The following is a 12,742-nucleotide window of genomic DNA, read 5'->3' as shown; positions in this document are numbered from 1 at the left end:
AGCGCGCGGTGGAGGCTGGATGAACAGGAGCCCGTGGAGGCTGGAGGAGGTCGACGGTAGCCCGTGGAGGCTGGAGGAGGTCGACGGTGGAGATGAACAGTATCCCGTGGAGTACCATTTTGTGGTACGCCACACCCCTCCCGATGAACAGGACCCCCGTTTCGACCATAGGAGGTCCGTTTCGTCCGTTTTGCGGTACGCCACACCCCTCCCGATCAACAGGACCCCCGTTTCGACCGTAGGAGGTCCATTTCGTCCGTTTTGCGGTACGCCACACCCCTCCCGATCAACAGGACCCCCGTTTCGACCGTAGGAGGTCCGTTTCCTCTGTTTTGCGGTACGCCAGACCCCTCCCGATCAACAGGACCCCGTTCCGAACGTAGGAGGTTCGTTTCCTCCATTGTGCCGTACGCCAGGCCTCGTTTCCATTGCCTGTTCCGTCCAAGCCCTCCCGATGAACACGACCACACATTCCGTTCCGACCCAGCCGGTTGGCTCCCACGCGTTCCGTTGCCTCCCGATGAACACGACGCATTCCGTTGCCTCCCCATGAACACGACGAGGACGCTGTTTCTCCGTTCCGACCCAGCCATGTACACGAGCCCTGGCCGTACGTATGTGCGAGTAGGCGTTCGAGACCCCGCCCGTATGTACACATACGTGGCCGTATTTTCTTTCTTGCACCCTGGCCGCTGTATGTACGTGTACATCCTACGTGCGCGCCTCTACTACGACACGTGCGCGCCTCTACATCCACCAGTATATATGTACGTACACGTTCGCGACCAGAATGACAACGCTACGTACGCTTCGACCAGGTGGGTCCCGACTGTCAGGCACTTCTTTGCCTGCGAAGATGTAGCTGGTGGGTCCCAGCAGTCAGGGGGGCGAATCATTTTTTTTTGCCCGAACGCACTTCCTTGCGTGCGAAGATGTAGCTGGTGGGTCCCAGCAGTCAGGGGGAAATGCTTTTTTTGCAAAATACAGTGGCCCGTCCGGTGGGTCCCAGCTGTCAAGTGGAGGAATCATTATTTTCCGCGTAATAAGGAGGCACTTCCTTGTTGCGGCCATGGACCCAGCTGTCAGCCTCTCCACGTACAGTCCACGTCCGATGGAAGTCGTTCCTTGACCACGTTGACCACGCCGCGCCAAGAGCACCAGGGCGGTGGACGACGGCGAGGCCTAGGAAGGGGACGACGGGGAGCCGGGGAAGACGCGGCAGTGGAAGCCCGCGCAGAGAGGAGTACGAGGGTTCACTGGTTCGGCTGCGGTGTGAGGCTGTCGTCGCCGCAGGGCCTGGCCAGCGGTGGGAATAGTAGGGGGCGGTGAGGCCTCCGCGGCAGCACAGCCGACCACGGGAGGCAGGAGCATGCAGCACGACCGGCGCTGCTTTGGGCGGCTGGAGCAAGAAGACCAGAGGTTGAAGAAGCACTACGGCCGTTGGATGGACATCGTACGGTCACTGGAGCTAGAATCATTCATATTGACTAAAGTTGACAAAGGCCCCCGTCCCAGTCAACTTAGTAGGCCCACAAGTCAGCCTCCCACCATGGTGGGTCCCTGCTAGCAGGGGGAGTATTCATTTTTTTGTGCGTAATAAGGAGGCACTTCCGGTGGGTCCGAGCTGACAGCGGGGGGAACATTTTTTCGCGAAATACGCTGGCCCGTCCGGTGGGTCCCAGCAGTCAGGGGGGAAACTTTTTTTCGCGAAATAAGGTGGCCCGTCCGGTGGGTCCCTGCTGTCAGGTGGAGGAATAATTATTTTGCGTGTAATAAGGAGGAACTTCCTTGCGGCCGCCTGGACCCAGCTGTCAGCCTCTCCACGTACAGTACTCTTCCGATGGAAGTCGGTCGTTGACCATGTTGACCACGCCGCGCCGAGAGCACCAGGGTGGTGGTCTGGACGACGGCGAGGCCTAAGAAGGGGATGACGCGGAGCCGGGGAAGACGCAGCAGTGGAAGCCCGCGCGGAGAGGAGTACGAGGGTTCACTGGTTCGGCTGCGGTGTGAGGCTGCCGTCGCCGCAGAATAACAGGGGGTGTGGGTGAGTAGAGGGATGGCCTGGCCAGCGGTGGGAGTAGTACGGGGCGGTGAGGCCTCCGCGGCATCACACCCGGCCACGGGAGGCCGGAGCACGCGACACAACCGGCGCTGCTTTGGGCGGCTGGAGCAAGAAGACCAGAGGTTGAAGAAGCACTACGGCCGTTGGATGGACATCATACGATCACTGCAGCTAGAATCGTTTATATTGACTAAGTTGACAAAGCCCTTGGTACTCGTCAACTTAGTAGGCCCACAGCTCGGATTTGGCAGAGAACATATAGCCCATTTGCGATTTGTAAGAATGTACAACCCATTTTTTAATTCTAATGGAATTTACTACAGCCCATTTACAGTTTGTTAAAAGTACAACCCAACTTCTAGCTAGGACAACGATTAATAATTTCAACCAACCGCTCAAAACAGAATTCAAAAAAAAAATCCCACATTTTGATGGGATCCGAAATATTTTTATCCGAAATTTCTAGTCAGGTTAAATATAATTTCAAAATAAAGTTGTATTACGTTAAAATCCAACGAAATATTGCGCGCGCAACAAGTAATGAAATTAAAATTTTCAAATTCCAAAAATAATATATTTTTCAAACTAATTACGTGTTTGGTGCATAGTAACTGTCCAGTTATTATAATTACATCCCATTTATTATTTCTTAAAGTCCATTTTCTTGTTAAGCCTAATGCATACCTCCTAGGAAAGTTTGCAGCCCAGCGGGGCGGAGAATAACAAGTTGACCCGGATATTGTGTACAACTGTCGGCCCAGTTGCATTGATGATGTTGAAAAAAAGGCTTGTGTAGTACAGTACAACCTAACATGGTTACTCAGCCCACATTCAGCGACACCGGAAAGGCCCAAACAAGGCTTCTGTACAACTTTTTGAAGTCACTGAGCTCAATTAGTAACTTAAGAAAAAAGTTAGATTACAGTGGAACCTAATTAAAAGCTATCACGAGCAAATAACTAATTCAACGGGTCCCACTTGTGCGTGTGTGCGCGCGCGTGTGTGTGTGTGTGTGTGAGAGAGAGAGAGACCCATCGGTCGATGCTCGTAAATACATCTTTCAGCCATATGCACTGCTGATGCTTAGCAAAAACTTATATAGTTGACACAATCATATAGAACATCATAGCACACTGAACTTGCATACAAAAATTTCACGCAGGCGGCACAATCAGGATGGAAGCAGTGGATCGCTACGGGAAGGGCTATGTTGAAACCAACAAAGTCGTACATAACGGTTCATCATCTTTATCAATGACGGGGAAATATCTTGAATGTTGTGCAAAGAAAACAGACAGACAACACAATAAGTTCTGCTAGCACATTAAGTTGACGTACAACCCTTTCTAAAAAAAGTTCAGGTACAAAAATTAGAACATGTCACAATCAAATGTACTGGCATATCAGTGCTTCACACCCATAGCTCGGATTTAACTAATATCTGACAAGATTCAGTTGTTACCTCAAATTAGAGCACATCCAGGCAGCCAGCCCCGCCTCTTCTCCCAAAGAAGCAGTGGCCTCCGCCGCGCGATGGAGTAGGCCCTGTGCCATCCATCGTTCCGAGAAACACAGGGAAAGTCTGACGTTGACTCCTGTAATGGACGTCGTCGACGAACCCTGGCACCAGCGGCGGCGGCAGGACTTCGATTGATGGATTGACCACTTCTTCGACATGCACGAACACTCGATACAGGTACATCCCTAACGTGGTGCACGGTGGCCTTGGTGGCAACGAATAGTACAACCCCGGTTCCTGCACCGGTATCTCAACACCAATCACCTTCGGTATGGTGGACGGCTTCTTCAGCCATGCCATAACCGTCAGAGCCCAGCTGTCTGGAGGAACAAACATACTTACGAGCTCACCTCCAAGGTCGTTGATAAGCTCGTTCATGGACTCGCTGTTCCAAGCACGTCGAGGCATGCCGTGGAAGGTAAGCTTTGTTAAAAACTCAAGCTCAGAGGGCACCGAGCCCCATCCTGGGTGCCACCAATCAAAGCTCACCAGCATGCCATCGCAGAACAAACACCGGGAAGATTCGAACACACGACTGCAGTCGAAAGTTGTCCGGAAACTGACGAAGAAATCAGCCGGTGGCGGACAGACTTCGACGAGCAAGTCACTTATTTGGATGCCGTGCGCAATGCCAAGAGCTTTGAAAAGGTCATCCGGCGAGACGGGAGGCCGGTCGCCGTTGATGGTTACCATCAGCACTTTGCCGGCAAACTGGTCGTCAAGCGCCGCCATGCCACTGTTGAGCGACAGCACGCGGCGACCGAAGGCAGGACGGACCTCAGGATCTCCGACTCGGAGATCTGCGTTGACCGGCGACATGATAGTGCGCTTGAGTACAGGGAGTACAGGAGGGGTATTTGGGGGAACTGGAGTAGGAATCAAGATTCCAGAGGTGGGGGAGGGGCGGGAGACTGGGGATGAAAAGGTAGCATGAATTTCGAGCACGCGCCAATATGCTCTCGGTGCGCAAGCGCACGAAATCACCGGTGGCGCCCACATGTCGGCCTAAGAGTCCTTATTCTTTCTTTTTTGGAGAGCCGGCCTTTTTTTAGGATCTTTTGAGAGCCCGGCCTGAGAGTCATAATTGACCTGTTTGGCATTGTGTTACTACTCGGCCCATATTCAACGACACCTCACTGGCCCAAACAAGTGTACATCATCGAAAAGACACTGAGCTCAAATTATATAACTTGAAAAAGGAGATATACTCTGAACACTGGAGAATGGTGATGCCCTCATTTAGCCCACCAGTAGTTCGAGACAATAAACAGTTCGAAACAACGATATATACAACATTCAAACACTGACTAGTGACTACTACTGACATAAACAGCAAGACATGATAGTTCATAAGAAGTCTTGCTACACCACCAAAACGCACCCATCTGCAGTGCTCAGACTCTCGTGATCCAGACGAGAATGACATTCTAAACAGAAGCAACTATTACATAGTAAGAGTGACATAGACGAGGATGACCAAATGACAAGGAATATGCATAACAAAAGAAAGAACTACCCATCCAGAACCAGCAACAACGACAACAAAGTCATTCGAAGAGATGATCCAACACCATCATAATTTGCAGCCTCGCTTCAGCGACCAGTGATCCGGAGACACCAGTACTCCACCCTTTCGATGCAACAACCCAATTACCTATCAACCTGAAGGCTTGAACCACATCACTGCCTGTCGTAATTGAGACATCCAAGGATCAAAGTTAATCCGGATGCCTTTGTCATTCTCACCTTCTTTTGGCTGCAGGCTGTATCGTTGACAATCAGGGGAGTTTGCTCCCGAACTCCTAGGGCTCGCCGTGTAGACACAGTTTTCCATAGCAAACAGAGCCTCTCTGCCATCAAGGTCCTTGCCAATGGTGATCTCCTGGTTAATTGGATAATTGAGTCCGAGAAATAGAGAGTGTGAACCAAGGCTGTTTACCCGCCTCCAACTAAAAAATCCTAAAGGCCCCAACAAGCTGGTATCCTGCTCATAGACGTAACAGCCACTGTCCGGAGACTCACGTATTACACGGTGCTTGTATACAATGGGGTTTTTGCAATATAACTTTTCCGGCTCATGTGTCCGAATGATCATCAGTCTTTTGGCGTCGTCTGATCGAGCGAGGAACCAGTTGTGCTTCCCTGTTTTTGGCAAAGGTGGTGTGATTACAAAGGGCAGTAACTGTAGGGACACTGCATCATATAAAAAAGGACAAGCATTGTTAATGTAAGATCAGCATTGTTCAGAGTATGAGTAGGATAATGCAAGAAACAGCATTGATATGTCCCTGTTGGAACTGGGAGGAAAATACAGGGAAATGTATACTGGGTTCGAAAATATAGAAGTGCCATGCATGGTTATACTCATGTTATCTCGCAGTCGATTCTTCACAGGAAACTACCATGTCATGCATGTTATGTACTCCCTCCGTTCCCAAATATTTGTCTTTCTAGGCATTTCAAATAGACACAACATACGGATGTATGTAGACATATTTTAGAGTGTAGATTCACTCATTTTGCTCCGTATGTAGTCACTTGTTAAAATCTCTAGAAAGACAAATATTTGGGAACGGAGGGAGTAATCATGTTCTGTCCTCACAAACAAATTCTTCAAGGTAACTAACAGACCATGCATTGTTATATACTCGTGTTCTGTGGGCAAAATTTTTGTGAGGATATTATTCTAGCCATTGATTGCCGAAGGGCGAATATAGGTATGTACACATGGTAAGCATTGCAGGATTTCACTACTTCCAAATATAGAGTTCTCCATATGCACATTTACTTCCCTAATGTATGGTTAGATGAAACCAACAGTGTGGTGCATGTTTCTACATCATGAAAATGAGGAAACTAACATGGCCATTGATACACACTCATATTTAGTAGTAGTAGTATATAGATTACTGTAAAATAAGGATAATATCCATATATTCCTAACCGTTTGATTATTCAGGGTACAAATTGGCTGTAATGACATGGTCACAATCGCATGAATTAACTCATTCCAGATATAGCTGATTTACGGCGTCTCTAATACATTGCCATAGTTCTACTCAAATTCTGCTCAAACAGGGATATGCCAATCATCAGAAAAAGTTCAAACAGTGTCATGGCGTCATCATTAACATGAGACGGAAACAACTTACACGCGCCGTCCCAGCAATACGTGGTGCCATCTACTTTGTCGATCGCGTAGATGATGCCATTGTGTTCAATAGCATCACAAAAGTGTGTATCAGCTTTGATGATGATCCACTGCGAGCCGAGTTGTCTCCAGCTAAAGAAGGCACCGGCGTAAAGATAGGCGAGTCCGCGGTCGAACAAGGCAATTAGCTTGAAGTCTGCGTAATTCGCATGTCATGTGGGCACTTGGCAGATTACAATCTTCTGCAAAACAAGGTCCGTCCAACTGACGTAGTAATCTAGATGACTTGGACCGCGATGGTAATACTCTATATAATCCAACGGAGGAAGGATAATCTCATGGGAGGTCTGGAAGTTCACGAGCACCAACTTTTTACCATCTTCTCTGAAGGCAGCCATCCAGTGGGAGTTCATGCCGACCCAGTACATACCTGCCAAGAAGTTTCGGGCGATGGTGATCGGATCGATGTCGAGGGAAATGATGTATGGCGACCCACTACATACCTGCAAAGAAGTTTCGGCTAATGGAGATCGGATTGAAGTCGAGGGGCATCATGCACGCCTCCGTATCATGGTGAGCCATTCTCGCAAGACCAGATAGCAGCAAGCAGGGTGTCTTGAAAAGCTTAGGCCTCGCTTCGATGATGGCCGTGTGCATGTCCCTCGAGCATGCAGCCAGCCGCAGGGCGCTCAACATATCCTTACACGAACAACAGAGGTCGAGGATGTCACTGGGGAGATTGCTCCAATTGCGGCTCATATGGATGCTGCGCGGTTCGCGTTCGACCATGGTGGAGTTTGGAAGGGGGCTTGATTTATGAGGGAGAAGGATGTCGGTGCTGGAGCGGCTAGCGAGGGAATAGTGGTACTGGGGGAGGCGAGTGAGGCGACGGTACACGGGGGCACAGTGAGATGGAGACGGAGACGGAGACGGAGAAGGAGATGGAGATGGAGTGGTGCTATGGGAGCGGAGAGGGAGACGAGGCGAGGCGCCAATGTGCTGTACAACGACGGTGACAGACTGCACAGTGCAGGGTGAGGCTGACTTTGGTAACCCGAACACGCCGCCTGGACTAGTGTCAGGCGTAGGGTGTTGTCACTTCACTGTGAGGACCGGATGAATAGTATTTTGACCATCAAGTGTACCACAGTTGTACTACTACTACTACTACTACTACTACTAGTAGTAGTAGTAGGAACATGAGTACTCCAATATTGTATAGCGGAAATAGGTCTCCCGTGCTAGCATGCCTGTTCACTTCATCGTTCAGGTATCATCCATATTGCGAGCATAACCAAATTCTCGTGCATGCCCAATCAACGCCCTGCCGCGATGCATGCAGTGGTCGTTCTGGTGCATCAAGGACGGCATGCAGATCGTTCCACACTTGAGAAGAGGAAAAATGGAAAGGTAGAACGCGGCAGCAGAGGAAGAGAACGCTGGCTAACGAGGCTGGGAGGGGATCGAGCAGGAAGTTAATGCTCCACGCCTAAAGGTTTTGGGAAAACCTGATTTTCATAAGGTGACTTATACTCACCTAAACGGAGGGAGTATTCCTTAACCAGAGAATGTTGTGTCTCCCACTCACGCGCTCAAAAAAAAACTACGACACATTTTTTATCTGTTTGCATAGGTCCCACCTATCAGGAAGGATGGGCACGTACACGAACAAGTACGACTCATCAGTCTACCCGCATAGCCTTTTCGTTTAGTCTACCTAGCCGTCTAATCAACTGCCTGCACGCCACTTCTCCCATTTACTTCTCCATCGGGAACCGATTCTCCTCGGCTTCTTCACCTCCCCTTTGTCTTCATTTGCATCCAAACCCCACTGCGTTCACATTGTTTTAACCTCTTTAAATAATCATCTACTACTTCAGTTAGACTAGCCATCTAATCCTAATTCTCCAAACCATAGCCCTTCATTCCAGCGGTTCCAAATGGCGAAAGAGATCGAGATGCAGGTTTTTAGCGTCCAACATGTCCTCGTCGAAGGCTCGATGCGCATAGTTGCCACCGTCACCGTCCACCCAAGGGTTGTTCGGCATTGGATCAACAATGTTTCCAATTCCCTCGAAAAGGTAGAGACGAGGGTCATCGGTCTTGACGCAGAGTACACGGAGCGTGCCCCTGGGAAGATCCAGCGCGCAGCCGTCCTTCAGCTGTGCCTCGAAGATGATGTTTTGGTGTACCACATCATACACTCGCCCTCCATACCAGGTGAGTTTCACGATTTCTTGTCTCGGGAGGACGTATACTTCTGTGGGGCAGCCATCGAAGGGGACAAACAGAAGCTGGAGCCGTACAACCTTGATTTGAAAAGCATCGCTGACCTACAAACCGGAATCAAAATTCCTGTAGAAGATTGTGATAAACAGACACCATCCCTATTCAAGGTAGCAAATTTTGTGCTCGGTACAAATCTTCAGAAGGGTGACGAGACGGTGGCATTAAGGTCGTCTGGATGGGAGAATTATCCCTTGACGTACGAGCGGATAAAATATGCTGCCCTCGATGCCCGTGTGAGTTTCGAGATAGCTGCAAGGTCCAAAGAGCTTGTTGTGAAGCCGTCCCCCACAGAGAATGAGAACAAGAAGAAGAAGAAGAAGAAGAAAAGGCTGCACCAGCAGGAGGGCATTATGGATGGATGAACTATTTCCTCTCTTGTAAAAAAATTATTCCCTCTCGGTGTATATTGATATAGATGGACTATTTCGATGGTGTGCATGTCTTTGGAACAGAGTAGTAGCGTGTGTCCGCTTGACTATAAGGAACTATTTATCCGCATATATAGCTTTCTCTGCTACTCCTTCCAGTGATCGGTATGCAGTGCATGTGTCCGTAGACATGACAGCTTGTCCATGGAAGTTCAACTACGGCGACCATCACGTTTCATCTCGCGATTCCCATGACGCCTCTCCAACCCACGGCACCACGCCCCTCGACGTGCGCCTCACCCCTCTCGGCCGCACCGCCCCTCTGCCTTTGTGTGCATGACATGTGGGCCACCTAAAATGCGGCGAGCATCAAGTTTCTACCACAGCCACCCGTGATTCCCACGACGCCGCTCGAACCCATGAAACCCCACGTCCCCCGACCTGCGGCTCACCCCTCTTGGCTCCACTGCCCCTCTGCCTACGGGAGCATTACATGTGGACCAGTCACCTATCGGGTCCACATGTTATTGACTCAAAGGTAGGTGTAGTAAGGCGCTGAAGCTCAGTCCCGGCCGCCCTGAGAGGGAAATGTAACTCCTGCGCCAGGGCTTGTGGTGCTCTCGCAGCACGAACTCGTGCCAAACTCGAGATTTGTTTCTTTACTATACATGCACGCAATGATTTAATGGACATTGTAATCTCAACATGTGATGGGGAGCTCTAAATTTGAATTTGAAACATATAAAACGAAAAGATTCAAAACAAATAAACTGGGAGAGAGGGAGTATATCGTAGGATGTGTCCCATACAAAATAAGTCCCCTGGTTTGTCACCGCGAAGATGCGGTTAGAAAGGAGCACAGCGTCTTCCTACTCGTACGGCAACAAATCGGCCGCAGACAGCATGGTCCGCCTTTGACCGCCATGTGCAAGGTTCGTGCTATCTTATTCAATCTCACTGTGGTTCCATCGTACCAATTCATGCGGTGGCCCGTTGCATGGCTGATCCCAATGTTGGACAAAGGTTCTACGGGAACGGTGTCACCGTTGTAAATGTTGTGCAAATTGATGTTGGTACCCTCCCGTACATATGCAAGCCAATCTCCACTCGCACCGAGCCTAACCTGTGAAACAGTGGGCAGGGGGAGAATTAGGAAATGGACACGGAAGTAGTCTTTAGAATGCATTTACTACGTGATCAAACTCATCTTACCTGCTCATCGGAGGAAATCCGAGTGCCCCTCAACGTCGGCATCTCAAGGGGCGTCAACTTGCAACTATGGCCACGCCGCGCTGGAGAGACCCCCAAGGAAACATCCTCGTGCGTTCCACGGAACATCAAGATGCATTTGTATGAGTAGTTTATCTTGTGAGAGAAAAGGATGAACGAGGGAAGGCCTCTAGAGATAGAGATGGACACTACTACTACCAATGTGCTGGCCCGTGCGTTGCAATGGATCCAAAGTAGTAGAATAATACTTGTTCACGTGCTTGAAATATAAACACTCTAGTTTTGATATACATGTGTCAGCAGACATGACAGCTTGTCCATGGAAGTTGAACCACGGCGACCATCACGTTTCTTGTTTCTACCACTGCCACACACACATGCGATTCCCACGACGCCGCTCCAACCCACGGCACGACGTCCCCCGACGTGGACATGGATCCTCTGACGTGGCTATCACTGCCTTGCCCTGCCTTTCCTTCGCTGACAGGTGGGACCCATGCTTATGGGTCCCACATGTCAGTGATAGAATGGTAGGATTGTTCGCGTCAGGGGATCCTCATCCCCCCGACGTGCCCCTCATCCCTCTCGGCCCCACCGCTCCTCTGCCTTTGTGTGCATGACATGCGGGCCAGCTGAACTGCAGCGACCATCAACTTTCTACCACAGACACACCCGATTGGACGCGGTTTGCCTGCTCCGCTGCTGTGCTCCGATCCGTACTCCCGCACCATCGAATTTTCATCCAGCGGCTGTGACACATTTCGTCCCGGGCATCAATCCTTAGCTGGAGTACTTATGTACTACAGGTAGTACCCGCCGGTGTGGCCATCTACGCCTCGTAACGCCCCGACGCCCAGCTGTGGCACCCTCGCCACGGCCACGCCACCACCGGCTGGTTCATCTCGAACGAGTGAGTCACGAACTGCGCCACCACCATGAGAATGACATGTGGGCCAGCCGCATTTAAGGTCCGCATGTCATTGACTCATAGGCCGGGCACTAAGCCACTGAAGTTCGGTCCCATGGGCCTTGAGAGGGAAATGTAACTCCTGCGACAGGCCTTGTGGTGCTCCCGCAGTACGAGCTCGTGCCAAAACTGGAATTTGTTTCTTACTACTACCAACTAGTACTAGTAAGGTACACGTGCATTGCACGCATGAGATTCTGGTGGTTTGTGCATTATGCTTCTACATGTGGAGCTTTCTGGATTCTAACATGTGGCAAAATCTGGTGGAATGTAAGGTTAGGCAAGTTTGATTAACTTAGGTGAGTGTTTGGTTCAAGCCACACCTTAGGCAAGCCACACTAAGGCCCCACATGACATACACACAAAAAATGTGGCAAGATTCCCTTAGGCTTGCCAACTTGTGGCTCTCATTTTGAAGAACTAATAACTTTGCCTAAGCTTAGTTGTGGCAAAGTTAGTCATGAATTAAGTTCAACCATGGAGTCTTCTAGATTATACATGTGGCAGAATCTGGTGGATGATATCCAACGGCCAGTAGTGCTCGGATTTGCCATCTTTGTACCGTCGGATTGGCTTCATCCAACGACCAACTTTCAAAGTTTTTCACACACTATATAGGGGGTATAGATATAGATGTGCCGGTCCGTTGCAATGGATCCAAAGTACATCTATTTAGTGGAGTGCACTCTAAACACATTATCTATTTATTTTTCTCTAACCTTCCGTAGCCATGCAACCAAGCCACATAAGCTTCATGGGTGCCCCCCACATCATATTATTCATACTACGTTGATTGAAAAAAAGATAAATCACCCAAAACAAGATCTTCTCGTTTTTTGTTCTACGATGTTGTGCCGTGCACATACCTACTAGTTGTATAGTGGTAGTACTAGTAATATAGTATTAGGAGTACAAACTTTGGTACTAGTAGGAGTAGTACTAGTACGGAATGCTCCTACTCTATCAACGAGCCCCGTCTGACACCAAATTTCTTGGTTCCGTGCTACAGCTAGATCTTCCCCTCGTTTCTGTTTTCCAACCCGGCGGCGGGCGGGGTGTCGGTTTGCTCAACGGCGGTCCCACATGAAAGTGAAAATGCTAGGCAACACGCCTTCCCTAAGCTATGTGTCGTGCCGGACGGGCCGTGTTGTACTCC

This window comes from Triticum aestivum, chromosome 5D (genome assembly GCF_018294505.1).
Source record: "Triticum aestivum cultivar Chinese Spring chromosome 5D, IWGSC CS RefSeq v2.1, whole genome shotgun sequence".
NCBI lineage: Eukaryota > Viridiplantae > Streptophyta > Magnoliopsida > Poales > Poaceae > Triticum > Triticum aestivum.
This window is presented reverse-complemented; position numbering follows the sequence as displayed.